The 14,850-nt window shown below is 39.4% G+C and overlaps 2 protein-coding genes across 5 annotated transcripts in view; one reads left to right on the top strand and one right to left on the bottom strand.

Annotated features, from left to right (window-relative positions):
* MACROD1 (mono-ADP ribosylhydrolase 1) overlaps positions 1-14,850 on the top strand; it is a 1,001,762-nt gene that overhangs the window by 537,179 nt on the left and 449,733 nt on the right. The window lies entirely within an intron of this gene.
* FLRT1 (fibronectin leucine rich transmembrane protein 1) overlaps positions 1-14,850 on the bottom strand; it is a 283,127-nt gene that overhangs the window by 82,025 nt on the left and 186,252 nt on the right. Inside the window, exons 1-2 of one of the 2 annotated variants that reach the window (XM_075837238.1) lie at positions 7,059-7,272; positions 4,568-5,224 (exon numbers count right to left, since the gene is read on the bottom strand). The gene's annotated coding sequence lies outside the window, so the exon portion shown is untranslated. Of the gene's footprint in view, positions 1-4,567; positions 5,225-7,058; positions 7,273-14,850 lie in introns of those variants that run through there. The other variant, XM_075837239.1, reaches the window with a different exon arrangement.

The following is a 14,850-nucleotide window of genomic DNA, read 5'->3' as shown; positions in this document are numbered from 1 at the left end:
TTTTATCGAGAATAGAGATCATCCAATCCATGTTCCACCTAGCGAGGTGGCCATTGGCCTCAAATTCCAGGCAGGTACTAGTGGAGAGAGGGCCCGTGCATCTGTTCCGCTCTCTCCATTCTATTCTATGGGAATTACATAAACAGCCAAGCAAGCGCTGCTTGGCTGTTTCCTTTAGGCCTCATTTACACGAGCCGTGTATTATGCGCGGCTACGTGATTTTCGCGCAGCCGCCATCATAGAGATGAGGCTAGTCGACGTCGGTCACTGTCCAGCGTGCTGAAAGAGTTAACTGATCGGCAGTAACTCTTTCAGCACCCTCGACAGTGAATTCCGATCACAATATACAGCAACCTGTGAATAAAAAAAAGACGTTCATACTTACCAAGAACTTCCTGCTTCCTCCAGTCCGGTCTCCCGGCCGTTGCCTTGGTGACGCGTACCTCTCTTGACATCCGGCCCCACCTCCCTGGATGACGCGGCAGTCCATGTGACCGCTGCAGCCTGTGATTGGCCTGTGATTGGCTGCAGCTGTCACTTGGACTGAATTGTCATCCCGGGAGGTCAGACTGGAGGAAGAAGTCGGGAGTTATCGGTAAATCAGAACTTCTTTTTTTTTTTTTACACGTTCATGTATATTGTGATCGGAAGTCACTGTCCAGGGTGCTGAAACAGTTTAAGTCTTTCAGCACCATGGACAGTGACTGTCTCCTGACGTCGCGTACCGGAAATTTTTTTGCCGGGTTCGGTCAAAACGAGTTCGGCCGAACCCGGTGAAGTTCGGTTCGCTCATCTCTAAATTCTGACACTCCGTTTGGATGTTTGTAAACAGAAAAACGTGGTGCTTTTCTGTTTACATTCAGTTTGACAGCTCTTGCGCGAATCACGCAGTTCGCACGGAAGTGCTTCCGTGCGGCATGCGTGGTTTTCACGCACCCCTTGACTTCAATGGGTGCGTGTTGCGCGAAAAACGCACGATTATAGAACATGTCGTGAGTTTTACGCAACGCACTCGCGCTGCGCAAAATTCACGCATTGTCTTCACTGCCCCATAGAGTAATATAGGTGCGTACGACACGCGTGAAAAGCACGCGCGTATATTACGCTCGTGTAAATGAGGCCTTAATCCCATAGAACAGAAGGTTCACTGTATGGGATAAATAACTTTATATTCTGATAGTTCTGACTTTTACTGACATTACTTTTAACATCTTTATTTTTTTTTGTACTATACAATGCAATACTAATGTACTTCAGTTGACGGCACTTTAAATGGTCTCCTATTCAGCCATGCATCTGGCAGGGCTTAAAGGGGTTGTTTCTGAATTGACAATGACCACCTATCCACGGGATAGGTGATAATTATCTGATCACTGGGGGCCCAACCATTGGGACCCCACCGATTGCAAGAACAGGGTCCCAAACTGCCGTTTCTCTTCACTGCTAGACCGAAGCAAGGAGGACTTTAAATTAAGGGCCTGTTTCGTTCAAATTCTATGGGAATGATGGAAACTACTGAGTTCAGCGCTCGACTGTTTCAGTCAGGTCAATAGACATTGAATGGAGTGGGGGGCGCATGGTTGACCGCCGCTCCATTCATGCTCCCCAGTTGCAGTGAGGAGGAAAGGGAGGTTCAGGAGCCCTGTTCTCACGATCAGTGGAGGTCCCAGCAGTAGTGCCCTCAGCGATCAGACCATTATCTCCTATCTTGTGGGGAGGTGATAATTGTCGATTCTGGGACAACCCCTTTAATAGGAGGCCCTCATTAAAAGGGTTTGGACCCAGGCTTCCATGACGATCACGTCAGAATTACTACACATCCTACAGTATATCCAGATGTACTGGTCCCACAGATGCCAGACTACTGGAATCCTCCTGTGAATGCGTATATAGACGCACACCCATATATACATATGTACTTATATACACAAACTCTCATATTTGTCTGGCTCTCATATCTAAGCAATTTTGCTTTACAATTTTGTGTTTTTGGAAGTGCATTACTTTAGTGGTTTTTTCTTTGGAATGAAAAATTATTCATGCTACATGCAAAATAATTGTACTGAAGTCCGTTTTCTAAGGCAAAACACGGCTCCTTGAAAACAAAGCCTTTCTAATTAAATACTTCTAGAAACGTCACCCATGTAATTAAGATATCATCCTCACTGAGAAAGTAGGAGAGAGAATCACCTTAGTAAAATCACATAAAAGCTGTTAACAAGTTTATACCATTCAATATCAGATTGTAAAACATTGGCATCCTTAGGCCTTGTTCACACAGAGCAGATTTGCTGCGCTGTTGTTTCTGGTAAAATCACAGACACCCAACAGTAGCCATTAAAGTCAATGGGTTTCGTCAGGGGCTGGTTGTCTCCAACGTTCAACGGAACCGGCGCTTCGAGCATTTTCGTTGTTCTGATCCTCTGATGAAGCAGAACAACGGAAAGCCGAATCCGAATGTAAACAGGCCCTACGCCGATTGGGCACCTCTGCTCTACAGTAAACAGCATTTCATTGTGCACAATTCTGAAAATTTGTGTATACATGATTTGCGTGAAGCACTGAGTACAGATATTCTGTTATAACAGTGGAGCATAAGTGGCATCTATTATCAATGGTGACGTATAACTTTATACATTGAGAAATTATTGGAAGCACTCCGTCTGATAAGAATAGTAAGGATATAAATGAATTTACCTACAGTATGTAGACATGGAATTATCTTTGACTTTATCATACTTAATCCCTAACTATATGTAATTAATTTGAGATTCTCTGTCTGTTACTGAGATAAACTTCATAGTGCTGGGAACATAAGCTAGGAATTATAGTTCTTCCATATTTGTAGAAGAGCCACAAGTTGACCATCTACTTGATGAGAACAGGTTCCATAGTAATGAAAAGAACAATCTGCTATTTTGAAGGATTACAGTCCTGTTATACCTTCTATAAATCATGTATTAACAGTATATATAGACATTATATAATTGCATTTTACAATTGCGAGCCCTAGTAAATGAAGGCATGATGCCTCCAGGACTTCAGAAAGGTCTTGGGTCCTCACAAACTTGTTCTCGCCTTCTGCAGTTATCTATGTGTTCTGCCCCAAGGCAGCGCTATCCCCTTATCTCATGTATACCTGACAGATGGACATGGGCTAGTTTACAAAAGATTAATGAGCTAATGCAGGCTAGAGACACATTTTATGTTATCCCCGCATGTTCTCATGCGATCACCGTCTGGAAGGAGACCCTTGCCGTTTTCCAGGTTTGTTTTCAAGCCTGTTCATTCCATCTTGTTGTTTTCCCAGTTGACTGGCTCGCTGTAACATTTATGATTCCATCCACCAGTGACGTCTCTCATACTTAATACTCACATGTCAGGGAAATTATATCAGTTCTGACTGCTGTGTTAATGTACTTCTACTCTCATGTGACAGTTCATGAAGAATCACATCTGCACGCAAACATGACAAAGCGTTTCCTTGCAGTGCTGTACAATCGGAGGCATGTAAGATTGATTGTTATTTGTCAACTCCAGTTATTACCTGCTCAGTAATTTCATACAAAGAAATATGCTTGTGTAGTGGTGTGCTAGCCCAATTATTGTAGCTCTGCGGCTCCTTTCTGTATACAGATAATGTAAAGAAGGAATTGCCTGAAGCTTGGCCTCAACTTAAAAGTGCCAGTTGGCATACTTACCTTGCCCTTTAGCACTAAGCTATGCCCCAGCTAAACCTATGGTCAAAAGACGTGTGCTTGACCATCCAACGTACTGATCTTCCTAAAAAGAAAAAATATTTATGCTGGTGCCAACATATTCCGAAGTGCTGTATACAGAATGGCATCACTTACATCAGTAAGTGTCCTTAAAGCGGCTCCTAATCTAATTTCCCTACACACACTAGGGACAATTTTATAGGAAGACAATTAAAATAAGTATGCCTTTTGGAATGTGGGAGAAAAAGTGGTACCCAGAACAAATTCCTTGTGGTCCTTGGTCGGATTTGAAACCATGACCTCAAGTGCTGCAAGGCAACCATCGGTGCTAACCACTGATCCATATTGCTATCCATTCATTTATTTATTTTAGTGTAAATTCACATATAGTATGATACTTACAGTATTTAAATATAATATTCCAAACTCACTAGTGGCATTTAACTATGTAAAGAAGTATTATAGATAATGTACATAAAGTAAAGCTCATGTGCACTTTTGATTTTCTTTCGTCAATTCATTACATTTCATTTCACTTTGATTCTTATTTTTTTCACTCCAGCTTGGTTTTTCTAGTTTTCTATGAAACAACTATACATACCATTGCAGTGCCATGCAGTTATTGTTCTTTGTTGTGACCATTAAATACTAAAATTTATTAGGCTCAATAATCATTAGAGAATAACAAAATATTTGTTGACTGTTTTTCAACCTCGTTTCTTTTTCATCTAGAAACATCAAGATGTCTAAAAGTAAAATGCACCCTGAATCTCTATATTGTATATTTCTGCAGTGCAATCTGGCACCAAAAGCAGAACCATCCCCCATTATGATTAACAACTACATACCTCTTAGTGAAAAACTGAAGGCATCTGTATTTTGTTATTCACCGATCTTCATCAGTAGTTTTTTTTTTTTCAGCTCATATCCATGAAATTTGTAAATCCGCAAAGGGTGGTAAATATAAAAAGTGCAATCCACAGGAGGTCTCTCTCCTGCACTTGATAGGGCTTACTCCACCGTCCGCGTCAGTAAACTGAATTAAAGCATTTCTTCCTCTTGCTTTTTTTCCCTTTTCAGTAGAAAAATACTTTTTTTTATTTCGGCCCTTTTCTTTATTGCAGTGAGTGATTCTTCGTCATGGCAGGGCACAGACAGAGGGGGCAGGGTTATATGTATAGAATAAATGCAATGTTGCGTGACCAGCAGAAACCTAGGGACCTTTCACCAGAATGTATTCATAGACAAGCTGTGGTGGTTTGATCTTTCTCTCCACAGTAAGGGGGAGCATAAGGAATCGTTCTTCCCCATAAATCGCTACTTGACCACATTAAGTACTTATTTCACTTTTTTTGGAGCTGGGAAAACTGACAAGTGATGTCTGGAAGAACATGGAAGGAAGACTGTACACTCCACTTAGATTTTCATTTTACAATCCCATGGAAAACCATGTAGTGATGTTGTGGCTTCCTGACGGGCTGACTTCTTGCAGAATCTTATAATACCTGTATGGAAGGAAAAGGAGAAAGATAATGTTTAACAAGGCAGAAACAATTTGGTGTAACATAACCTTTGATCAGACGATAAAAAGATGTTTACAACGAAGGAGAAAGCGTGCTGTAGTATTGTAAAAATCTGCTAATTACTCTCTTCTTTATCAATGAGTCGATGCCCTAAATCCTATTACCATGTAAAATATTGCTTACAGTTGTGTTGTGTCTAGCGCTACACAAACCTCTCGGTAATCATTGACATTGGAGAAATAGCTTGTGCTAATAAGAAGGTATTGTGACAAATTAATGCACGACCATTGCTAATATGCAAAATTTGGGAACAGTAAAAATAAAAATTCTCTTTTTCCTAATACTGTAAGATTAAGATCTATTCAACCTCTAATTTACAAACCGCATCATAGGGTGACAAAACAGATGATCCACAGGTAAGAAGGTTAATTTTCCATTGCAGTAGCCTCAGAAAATGTTAGGGACATTTTTTTTTTTGTGTTCTTTTTTTTTTTTGCTTTTCTGTACTGTAGCTTTTTTTTGTGTACTTTTACACACTTTGGTCATCTAAACCACATTTGGAAACCACAGAACACCTTCAGACTACTCACAGGACATACCACCATTCGATGCACCATCACCTCTGAAGACAAAGATGTTTAAGTGCTTTATACTGGAAGAGTGTGTGTGTGGGGAGTTTAGTTATTTTTAGTTAACTGGTCCTTTTCGTTTTCTCTGTCACAACATTGCACATCACACACACCAGCCATGAATTGAGAAATGTGTCAGATATAACAGAGCCTAGAGGCATACACACAATGTAAAAAACTGGCTGACGGAGGAGAGGATGATAGAGAAGCGAGGGAGGGAGGAGAAGTGAGAACAGACAACAGACAGTGCTGTCTATGTGCTGTGAATCCAAGTAACGTCTCCGGCTAATTAAACTTCTTCGTAATAACCATTGTCAGATGAACCGAAATATAAGTGTATGAGCTCCTAATGTGTTAACAGAAGGTGGGGAAAAGGCAAGAAAGCGAAATAGGTTCGTTTTGATACTTGTTAAGCTTTGCAGTCTTCTTAATGAGGTGAGAGCAGACGTGAGGAGACACCAAAGCCAAGACTGTGGAGTTAGACCTTTTAAATGAAAATTAGACCCCACCATTATGGGTCAGGATGGGGTTGATCCTGCCATCATCTTGTGTATGGACAGAGAAAGAATATGTAGTAGAAAAGCTTCACAGGTGAAGCTCTAGGGTGGAATAGGAGGGGGATAGGAAAAAAAAGATGCAATAGTGGGCGTTCTGCTCTCTTGAGCCAGAGCGGAGGCATGAAATGGCTATAGTAGTGTAAACTGGAGATACTAGTAAAAATATCAAAATTACATTAAAAGGATAAGTCATATGAGGTAAGAAGAGTAGTTTAATGTGCAGCTACAATATAAACAATTATTGCTAAAGCTATGGTGCAACAGGAGACATGCACATAGATATATACACAGTGATCTACGATAAGTTCTCCATATTACAAACAAATCTCTACATGACAAAATATTGACCTTGTATCAGGCAGCAAATAAAATGATAGAATGCTTCATATATACAAGAAATGCTTATATGGTGTATGTGATAATGAATAGTTTATGGGGCATTCACAGATTGAGCCTGAGAAGTAGTTTTAAAAATCAGTTTTATAGTGCAATAGAAGGGCTTACAGAAGAACAGCTACAAAAGGAATATTAAAATCTGGCATCAAACGAGATAATTTCTTGTAAAACGCATTCAGATGGAAAGAAATGCAGAGATATGTGGAAGGAAATATAGAAAGGCATCTTTCTCACCGCTCTTATACATCGCAGTGCAGAAGCCCTTGTAGACAGGAGAAGATTTTCATATACGATAGATAAATAGCTTTCTTGCTTGGTCCAATCGCCTCCCTGAATTAGCCCCCCTCCATTATTGCACCCCAATGAAAATAGTGCCTGCACTTGGTAGCTTGACCCTCCTAAGGTAACCTCTCAGGGGAGTGAATAAAGATTGTATTGAATATCAGGACACGCTCGTGAAATGCATTAGAGCAAAGCATAGAAAAAGGGAGGAGGAGAGAGACAGAGAACAGGAGGCGGAGAGAAAGAGGGAGGGAGAAGAAACGAGCAGAAGGAATATATATATATATATATATATATATATACACACATATATATATATATATGTATGTAGAGAGAGAGACAAAATGGTCCTAGAAAATGAAGAAAGAAAAGGAAGGATGAAAATAAAGAACTTGGGGACAAGCAATACTACTGCTGACTATGATTTATTTATATGTGATTCTAGGGACATGTTCAAGAGGCTGTTTGGTGAGGACGACGTTTAACTACTCGTCCAAAACCAATATTAGGGCTAGGCCACGATATCCTTGCAATTAGTTATCCAACTATTATCGTGCTCATGTATTGAGGCCTGATGACATGATTGAAAACTAGGGATTCACAGAGTATCTGTTTCCTATCCACATATTCATAAGAAACAATAGTGTGTGAACTAGTTAATTATGCAATTTTTCCTGCTTGTCATTAGTAAAAAATTAGTAAAGTAATAAGGAAATATGCAGAATAGAGTGAAGAAAAAAAGCTCCTATGTGGGGAGCTCCCGTTGGTGATATATGCACAGTCACGATAATAGAGGATGAGTTTATTTTTCTTATTTATTCTGAACGAACATATATGACCAACACTAATATAAAATGAAGTGCTATGCGTTTCAACCTCGGACCTATATAGGTCTTCATCAGGCCTATTGTCATATGACAATAGAGACGCTAACGTCTTACATTCAGCATATAACACATTTTTGAACCTTCCTCTCTCTGTATATCTGTTGAACACGTAAACTACTGAAGCTTTTTTATTTTTAATATTAATTTTTAGTGTACAAATTTTTAATACTTGAAGGTTCGAATTAGCACGGACTTGAAAGCAAGATAGTTCATTGTCAATATCCATTGAAACTGATTCTTTTTATATTTTTTATATGATTTTAACATTGTCACATCTATTATATCCATAGCAATTTGAACAAATTTTATTTCGTCCAATTTGAAAGAATTACCAATCATTGGCAGAGACACGGGAACTTACCACTCCCACTTTGAACCATCACCTGTACCTTTGACCCAGAAGTATTTCCTTTTAGTGGGTATAAAAGGAATGCATGTGTTTGTTTTATTAATAAGCCTGATGAAGACCTAGGTCCTAGGTTGAAACACGTAGCACTTAATTTTATATTAGTGTTTGTCATATTATATGTTCGTTCAGAATAAATAAGAAAAAGAAACTCATCCTCTATTATCGTAGTTGTGTATATATAACCAATGGGAGCGCCCCATATAGAAGCTTTTTTTCTTCACACTATTCTGCATTCGTTGGACGCTGGGAGGATCCCTATTCCCAGAGAACAGACACCTAGAGTCAGCTCCGGAGGCCAGCAAACCACGGTGAACTGAGGTCCACTACGACCCGATATGTGAAAAAGTTGAGTTGTGCTGACCATCCAGCACAACCTCATCAGGTGAGCCTTTATGTTTCACCACTCAACAATTGCACCCACGTTTGAATCGTTAATACCCTGGGAGAGTGCCGTATTAGTCCCATTTTTTGGTCTTTACTAAGCACTAATAAGGAAATATAGGATATTCCATTATCATAGTGTTGTGTGCTAAGATCTTAGAGTTACAGAATTGAGATTGTGTATAAGTGGTAGATGGGCATTGTGTTTATACTGCTGTACTGACTGGGACAACTTTTGTGCACGTATGAGTACTGTATACAACTCTGCAGCCGTTGGTTTTGAGAACATTTAAGACTGCTACCACTAATAGAGGAGAATAAATTATATATTTGTACCACTGGTCTATAATCATATAAATGTTTAGTCTCATGTACAGGTGTTTTCCTTACAGAACAATAGCCTTTGTGGAGTCAGTGTGGAGGACCGAGGTCTTAAATGACAAGTATTAGGCTCTGTTCACACCTCTGTCGCATTTGCAAAGCCCCTGTGGGACCAAAACAGTAAACCCCCCCCCCCCAGAAGTGACCCCATTTTGAAAACTGCACCCCTCAAGGTATTCACCTAGGGGTGTAGTGAGCATGTTAACCCTGCAGGGGTTTTACAGAAATTAGTGTGTACAGTCAGGGTCCCGTTCCAACGGAAAGCTCCGACTGAACGTCGGAACAGGACCCTGGCGCAGATGTCAACGAAGCCTAAGAAGGACACAAATACCTTGTAGATAACACAAGTTCTAGTGTCTGCCTTTGATTATACTAGATAATGTTTAAAAAAAATCTGACAAACAATGGTTATATAAGAAACGAAAATGGAAGCAAATTCCAAGATAACTCTTTAATTTTGTGTGTGGATCAGTAAAGCTGCCCATAGATTCAAAGATTTAACCCTTCGAGATAAACGTTATCGGATCATTATTTGTACGTAAACAAATATTTAACTTCAATCTCAAGAACCCAATGGAAAATCTTTCCAATTGTAGCGATACCAGTAAAATGATCTGAAAGAGATCAGCTGTACTGGTCAAATTTTCTATTTATCTATGGCTAGCTGTAGAAGTGTTATTATTGTAGTATTATCTATTTGTCTGTCTGCAAGAAAAAACTACTTTTGCCGCTATCATCATCTGCTCCATAGAAAGAAATAGAGGGGAAGTCTGTGAGTCTTTCCCGAAGGACTCATAAAATGCAGCAGTTATCGCCTGTCACTTCCACTGAGCGGACGGTATTAACATCAGTGTATTTAATTATGCTTAACGATCCTAAAACATCAAATATTTAGAACTGAACTCTGCTTCTTTGCTGGCTAAATAAACCTTCCCCTCCCTGCGCTCATCGCATGGAAAGATGCCCGGATCTAAGCACAGTGTTGCTCCACTATCAGAGACATACCAAGATTCTGGCAGAAGAAGGGCTAAATATTGCTCTAACTGGATACTTGCATCACAGGGGTTAAGTGGTTCCTGTAAGCAAAGATCCAGCCCTGTTTCAGATAAGTGTATGTACGTGTGGAGTAGCTCAGTGACATGCGTGTGTCATGTTTAATTTGCAATGTCACTGCTGCCTGCTTTCAGCCTGTCCTTATGAATCACCAACAGAAAATAGAGCACATCCCCAAGAGGTGAATGCAAACTTCTCCTTGCTAAGCATCTGCTTCTGCCTTAATGGAAACCTGCAGATCTAACAATTCGCCAACATAAGATAAAAAAGGGCATATGTGGCACATGTGTTGCATACATTGCAATGTATTGAGGATAAAGAAGCTCGACATTTACATTAAAAATATCCTATGTTTTTGACTTGTGGCCTCTCCTCTTAGTTTACACAATGATGTTTTTGTTGTATGATCTGATCGATCACAAGAGGTTATAGCGATAATCACTGTTTAGATGGACTCTGACCATTGGAAATCTATTCTTGAAGTTGGAAATGTGATTGGCCTACTATCATTGTATACCCCTTGCCATGGCATACAGTTCTGCACATTTCATAGGTCACATCATTATTCGTAAACCCACTGGTGATGAGAAAATATATGTGGTTTCACGGCTCATAGACTTCTAGATGTTATTCCTGCCCCTCAGTCCTTGGTCTTCTCTGAGCCAAAACTCACTTCCCGTCAGACCTCCGTCTGTCACTCCGTCTGGAAGTTTCAAGTGTTTCTTACGTTAATTAAAAAAAAAATAATATTGACAAACCTGTTACATCTGACACAATGAGTGCCTTGCATCAGCAAACATCTGACATATTGTCCGTCTAAGTGCACCTAGATTTATATATTTAATGTATACCTTTTATCACCCTCTAAGTGCTTACACCTATATTTATACCTCTATATATTACTTGATTCTTTCACCCTTCAGTTCTGAAACTTACTCCCACTCATGCTGACCTCCAGATACCATTCACCCTAGACACCTACACTAATATATATATATATGAATATACTAAAGATATTGTGTGCTATTGTTGCCTAGAATATATACTTATATGATAATATTATTTCTTAACCATCCACGAGACTCATAAATCAAGATACCTTAATGGATTGGGAGTGAAGCAGTGTGTGTTTGTGCGTGAGAAGGGGGGGAGAAGGGAATAAATATATCTGGCAAGTGTTGGAGATAATGAATTAATATTGATTTGGAGACACAGGAAGGAGAGAGAGAAAAGGGAATAACAACTTGTGCTTTGCTGATGTTTTATGGGGGGTGATCTCCCTGGACCTACCTAGTAAGATCCAGAGAGGGCAACTCAGAGAAAAACAAAGCTGTAAATAAGACAAGAAAGAGAGGAGAGACGCTGTTTTCCCAACCAACTCACTATGGGCTTTGCTGAATTACAGAGCCCCTGGCTCCTTAAAATTTATAGCCATCCAGCACTAATGCACTTGGCAGAACTGCCAGAAATCTAAGTACAGAGACTGAGCCCAAACAAGATGCAGACACTGTGCAAACTGGTATTCTGAGGCTCTGGTTAGCCCATGGGGTTGAGTCGTGAAAGACAAATTTTATTTTAAGGTCAAGCACCATTTACCTTTACTGGCCATGAACAAACATGGCCAAACACAAAGGTGTGCATGTCTGCACCTCGGACTAAAAGCTGCATGAGCCGAATGGTTACTAGATTTTTTTTTTTTTATTATAGAAAACGGTGAAAATATTTCCCAAGACCTTAAATTTCATGCAGCAGAATTATTGAACTAAACAACTAAAGTTCATACATAGAACTTTTTTCATTTCATTTTTTACATAGAAAGGAGGTGTAGAAAAAGCAATTGTAATAGGATAATGTATGCTAAAGACTGCATTACAGGTAGACATTGCACCTCATGCATACAAACTGCTATAACAAATTGTCTGTGTTACCCGCAGCAACCAATAACATTCTACTTTTCATTTTTCCAAAGCAGGTTTAGTTAATCTAATAGAGGCCCTAAAAAACACAAACCACCTGGTGAAGAGATCCCCAAAATGTCATTCAGGGTTCTACAATACAGCACACGATGCATGTAAATGTAGCAGTTAATATGGCAACATCCACGGCACCTTTAGTGCCGTGGATGTGACAAAATTTTCCCTCTTAGGTGACATACATGCACACTTTGCTGCCGCATCCTGAAAGCGAGTTTGTGAAAGGGGTCCTATAGTTCTGGCTCACTCAAAGGAAGAAAACAGAGTTTTGAAGGATGTGTCTTTATTAGCATAGGTTGTGGTGCTGTTTAGGATCTTCACTTACGGTCTTGTAGCGTTCGTCTTTTTATAGGTCCCAAGATCAGGGTAAGAGTCTACTGACATAATGTTGAGTCATAATTAGCTCTCTATGTTCCTCTGAGGAAGGGTTTGATTTTTGCTTGATTTCCCAACCTCTCTTCTACCTACAGACTTTATGAATCCTGAACGTTTTCATTTTTTGTGGAGCGTACATGAGTGCCTTCTCTATGTATGTGTGTGTGTTTAAGTGTGTAATGGAAAAAAAACTGAAATTCTGCCATTCTTTTTTGCAACTTTAAATATACACTATTGACCGTGTGCTATTACTAACATAGTAATTTTTATGTTTTACTACTTTTGCACAGTACAAACACTTTTAAAGAAAAAAGTATTTGCTTTTTGTGTCGCCATATTCAAAATTGCACTATTCACACTCTACTCCAAAAGATCTATAAGTGTGTTATGAAAGATAACCTTAATTTGGCTCATAAAATAATCCACAAAGAAGGAATATAAGCAGGACATTACACCTACAGTAGTGTTACAAAAAATAATGGAAGTGCGTCTAAAAAAAAATAAAGCGCAAAATTATTATAATAACTTTTATTTGCCTAAATGCAAATGCACTGAAAATACTACATATTCAATTCCAAATCAAAGCAATAACAGAATTTATCCAATTTGTGTTAATCCTTTACAGAAAGTAAAGAAAAGGGAATATCGGGCTGCTCAAAAAATAGCAGTGCCAGCATTTTTCTTTAAAAACTCAAAAATGTAATGTATAAACTGAAAACATTTTCAGATTTCACTTTACTGAAGTAATATTTAGTGGCATAACCAATGTCTCTGAGAACTTCTTGACATCTGTGTTGCATGGAGTGTACCAAATTCTGGCACCTCTGAAAAGGTATTCCAGTCCAGGAAGATTGGATGACATTCCACAGTTCTGCATTTTTGGGTTTTGCCTCATAAACAGCATTTTTGATGTCACCCCACAAGTTCTCTATGGGATTGAGGTCAGGGGATTGGGCTGGCCACTTCATTAACTCAATCCTGTTTATCTGTAACCAAGATGTTGTTCGCTTACTGGAGTGTTTTGGGTTATTGTTGTGTTGAAACGCCCATTTCAAGGGCATTTCTTCTTCGGCATAGGGCAACATGATCTCCTCAAGTATTTTGATATATTTAAACTGATCCATGATCCCTTGTATGCGATAAATATGCCCAACACCTTGGTATGAGAAACATCCCCATATCATGATTTTTGCAGCACCATGCTTTACTGTCTTCACAGTGTACTGTGGCTTGAATTCAGTGCTCGGGGGTCGTCTGACATACTGTCTGCAGCCACTAGACCCAAAAAGAACTTGCTTTCATCAGTCCACAAAATGCTCTGCCGTTTCTCTTTGGGCCAGTCAATGTGACCTTTTCAGGACATGTATTTTTTTCAACAACGGGACTTTGCGGGGAGTTCTTACTAGTAACTTGACTTCACTTAATCGTCTTCTGATTGCAGCAGTACTCACTGGTAACTTCAGATCTTCTTGGATCATTCTGGAGGTGATCATTGGCTGAGCCTTTGCCATTTTGGCTATTCTTCGATCCATTGCAGCTGTCACATGCTACGTGGATGAAAATAATAACTGGTAGTGCCGCCGGATCATCAGCGCTGGATTGCCGAGGAGAAGGATAGGTGAGTATCTAGTTTTCAAGAATTTAACAAAGCATTTTCAGAACCCATATAACCCCTTTATCTGCTCATTCTTTGCATATGGGATATAGGTGAGCCAGTCACTAGCTATGATATGGTGGAAATGTTCTTAATTTTACAACTGGAAGGTAAGCATTATTAATGGATAATATAAATATAATTTGTTTATAGCAGATGCCAGAGGCATATCTTGAAGCTCCAGGGTTTTAATGTAAAATCTTTAACAGGGCCCCACCTACCATGTGTCATTTATAACAGTGCTATCTTCTTATGTGGCAGAGGGGCCTTTGGGCCCCCACAGGCACAAGGGCCCAAGTCTTACTGCAACCTTTAGCTAAGCTTCTGAGCACCTGAAACTATTTCCTGTGATTATACTCTTTACAATGTGCTTAAACTACAAATTACATCCCCATCCAAGCCAAGCTGTAATATTAGAAATTAAATACATTAAATAGGTCTACAGTAGTAGATCTGAGAAATGACAAGTATTGATTGATAGGTTTGCTTTTTTTTACGCTTATAGCTTGAAAGTGAACTTGGTAATGGGATTGTGTTTTCAGTTTCTTGTCTGCAACCCATTTTTTTGGAAGCACATTTATTTATTTTATATTTTTCAGCGACTCAGTGAAAATGCAGCTTTCCTGGGCTC

Source organism: Rhinoderma darwinii, chromosome 9 (genome assembly GCF_050947455.1).
Source record: "Rhinoderma darwinii isolate aRhiDar2 chromosome 9, aRhiDar2.hap1, whole genome shotgun sequence".
NCBI lineage: Eukaryota > Metazoa > Chordata > Amphibia > Anura > Rhinodermatidae > Rhinoderma > Rhinoderma darwinii.
This window is presented reverse-complemented; position numbering and strand designations above follow the sequence as displayed.